General features: G+C 42.6%; 1 long non-coding RNA gene across 1 annotated transcript; it reads right to left on the bottom strand.

Annotated features, from left to right (window-relative positions):
- Positions 1 to 976: 976 nt before the first annotated feature.
- Positions 977 to 3,285, bottom strand: LOC134459842 (uncharacterized). Its single transcript, XR_010036886.1, has 4 exons — positions 2,878 to 3,285; positions 2,311 to 2,373; positions 1,450 to 1,518; positions 977 to 1,209 (listed from the first exon to the last, which is right to left on the bottom strand). It is a non-coding gene; the product is annotated as an uncharacterized LOC134459842 (long non-coding RNA).
- Positions 3,286 to 3,814: the final 529 nt, after the last annotated feature.

Genomic DNA, 3,814 nt, shown 5'->3' with positions numbered 1-3,814 from the left:
CCATCCACCCAGTCAGTTATGGGCCAAACAATTCAGCCATCTTGGATTCAGCCATTTTGAAAGTGTTGTCTGAAATGGCATGGTGTGGTTCTATATTTTCTACTTTAATACGGCATTTTGGCCACCATTAATCCTATTCTCTTACCGGAACTGCGCACCGGCTGTAAATGTTACGGTACATGCACACAGGGATGGCACGTTTCCTTAACGTCTCTGTGAGCAGTGCGAGTCCGAGAGGTTTGCGGGCTGCCTTTCACACTGCACAGTCAACGTCCACGTTCTATCCGCGGGCAGCAGCCATTCATTTTCAATGGGAGCCGCGCAGGAAAATAGACTCCTATAGACTTCTATCCCAGATAGCAAAATGTTTTTGGCAGAGTTTTGGGCCAAATTGTGTCTTGGCCTTTTGGCTGGCTTCGGTTTGAGTCCCCGGGCCAAAAGTGGCCCAAATTTGGCATGCCAAAACCAACCAAACCCAGCCATAAATTGACCAAAGTTCACCCAAAACCTATTTGGGATTTCCACGTACAGCCTTAAAGGCCCCAAAAGGAATTCCAGACCCCACCCTTCAGCCAAAATGCAGCTATAAAGTACCCATAACTGTCCCAGAACTGCCATAAATGAGCCTAAGTACTGCCATAATGTACCCATAATTCAGCCATAATGTACCCATAACTCTCCCAGAACAGCCATAAATGACCCTAAATACTGCCATAATGTACCCATAATTGATCCCAAATGTAGCCATAATGGGGCCAAATGTCACTTATTTGTCTTATAAGTTTCCCTGTATACTTAAAATGTAAGTACCGGTATACAGAGAAACTTATAAGACAAAGAAGTGACATTTGGCCCCATTTGGGATCACTAAATATTCCTGTTTTATTGTTGAAAATCGCACATTTAATAAATGCGTGATTTTCAACAATGAAACTGGAATATTTATGCATAGGAAAAAAAAACCAAGACAATTAAATACATTTCATTATACTTTATTGCCTCCAAATGCTGTGACTGGTTAGGGTGGGCAAGTGGCTGGATTTGATGGATGGGTATAGCTGCACGGCAGGTGGTGGAGGACTGGGTGACTTGATGGGTGCTTGGATGTCTGGGTACAGGCCTCTTGTTTTCATCTTGGTCCCCTGGCCAGTAAAAGCAGGTACTCTATTGCCACATAGAGGTAGGTAGATCAGATCAGATTCGCGACATCTAGGAAAGAATAAAAAGATAAACCAAATTGAATTACTACATGCAAAAGTAACTTTGAAAACAGTGGCATTACATTTTTTTTCTTCTTTTATTTAAGCTTTATTTAACCAGGAAAATAAACCCGTTGAGATTAAAAATCTCTTTTAACAAGGGTGTCCTGGCCAAGTGGCGGCACAAATGCACTTGATTAATAGAGTAATAGACGGGAGAGGGGGGAGGGGTGTTATTAAAATTTGGTACCTGTTTTTGAGATCCGATTTGATTGACCCCTCCCACAGGTGACTGCAGTGTCCGTTCGCAGCACAGCATCTGAAAAGAGAATGTAGATGTTATTTCATATTTTATACATTTTAAATGACATGAGTAGTAGGCTACAGTAGATTGTACAACCATCTACGGAATTGTCAAAAGTAAAAGGGAGAAAAAGAATAGGAAAAAAAAAACAATACTCAATCAAACAAAACCCTGCCAAAACATATAACTTGCACTTGAGTATATAGTAGCCCACTGATTCTGAGGTTTTTTTTAACCTAGCTTTTAGGTTTTTCAATAACAACAAAGCAGTAGGCTATCTATCTCATTGGGTGTGCCTACAGTAGAATAACTGGTGAAACAGACTAGTCACTATGTTATATCATGTGCCATTGTTAAAGCTTTCTGACAATTAGTAATGCTCCCACTACCCTGGACTTGTCAGTAGGCATATCTGAGGTGTTTTTTCCCCCTTATTCAGTCTTTTCAGAGATCCTGGTCTGGGGGCAGGCGTTTGTTTACATTTCACCATGAATTCACTTCTACTTTTACCTTTGACACCTCTAGTAAGCTACTCTCTGTGTTGAGGTATTACAAATGTTAGAGCAAGATTACATAGGCCTACATGGGCCACATTTCTGTATACGGTTTACCCCCTGTTGTTGATAGCTGAACAATACACACTGCCTTAACAACTGATCATGTTAAATAGCCAGCGCTTAAACACAAACCGACCATTGCATTACCCAATACAGACGTATACTTAAAAGCAGTTACATTAAAAGCAAGGACTTTCACAACGAACGAAGATTAGACCAGAGAGAGAGGTTAATAAATTGCGGAACCAACCTGTAGTATGCCTGTCAAAAAACAAGTTCCTCCACCGGGTGACTGCCTTCAGCAGCAGCACATCTGAAAAGACAATGTAGAAAAAAGCAGATTCACTCGATTGCTTCAGTAGTAGGCTAGAATTACAGTGAGTCCAACACTTTCCGTGACAGACAGATATTGCTAGATAGTGCTCTGCTTTGTGCCGATAGGTAGAAGATGCTCCATGCCTGTGTTAGCTAGCTCCCGGCTTTTGCTAGCTGTCGATGGGCAGTTAGCTGGGATTGCTAGTGTTGTTGTTCTTTGATTGAAATTCCCTTGGCATTGATATCTGAAAGTGAATTTCAACCACAGAACAACACTTAATCAACCGTTACTGAGTATGAGGGTAGCAACATGTCACAGTTGTGTGTCACAGACGTTTGTGTTTTAGCTCCTGTTAAAAGGGTATCTAAGTTTCAGCGCATAACACGGAAACCGACGGTCACAGACCTATGAAATCAACATGAAAACCGATAACACAAAATGCCTCATCTCTTAAGTCATCGGCGGTTGTATTTAATATAAAAACGTGTCAACTGCACTTACCTGCATAAACTGAAGTCTGACACACACTGGCGCTGGGGAAACTGAAGTGAGGCAAGCACGAGTTTCTCTTGACAGTTGATTTTGGCAGTCTTTTGGGTTGCCGTAAGCGCACCAAGGTAGAACGTTGCTGTCCCGCTCTCCACCCGAGGTTCAGATTAACCTGACACATGCCATAACCTGGCCATAACTCATTCATTCACAGTCCGCGCGTTTTAATGTGTTGTGGGAAGCCATAAACAACCCATATTTTAGCCAAATCTTTGTTTTTTTTGCTTTCCAGAGGAACGCCCCAATTCACTGGCGCCCAGGTCAACCATAACCATGCCAAAATTTTGCCAAAAGCTTATGGCTTGCCAAAAGGAAGCCATAAATTGCAGATATCTGCCAAAACAAAGCCAAAATATCTGCTATCTGGGATTTTCAAGGAGCAACGCGGACATGCGCCGCGCTTACACCGAGTTCCTGTGTGCAAGGCATGATTTGTTTTCATGCATTCAAACCGTTTCGGAATGGTAACGGACACGTACTGTGGATGTCCGTGCCGTTGGTGTGCACGTACCGTTATACCGGTGCTGTGCACCTGCCTACTTTCACCACTGCTTATGAGTCTTGACAAGTTGCACTTTTAACTAGGTGTAATCAATTAAGGAGAGCTCTAAGGCCGGAGATCCATTATAGCGTTACGTTATCGCAGCTCGACGTACTGGATGTCCCAGTGTCGACGCACTGCTACTACAGCTCGCGTGGCCCGGGAGTTATATACAGGAGGTATATCAATCTACATTTCTAGCCGTTTTTATCCATATAGCAAACCAACTGCCCCTAAATTACAGTTCAAAATGCTCTTACCGAACTCGGCACATGTGTTTTTTTCACACACAGCTTGGCCTCGTGTTGTTATGCTTATGGTCGAAATCGAACATAATAATTTGAACCC

Source organism: Engraulis encrasicolus, chromosome 2 (genome assembly GCF_034702125.1).
Source record: "Engraulis encrasicolus isolate BLACKSEA-1 chromosome 2, IST_EnEncr_1.0, whole genome shotgun sequence".
Taxonomy (NCBI): Eukaryota; Metazoa; Chordata; class Actinopteri; order Clupeiformes; family Engraulidae; genus Engraulis; species Engraulis encrasicolus.
This window is presented reverse-complemented; position numbering and strand designations above follow the sequence as displayed.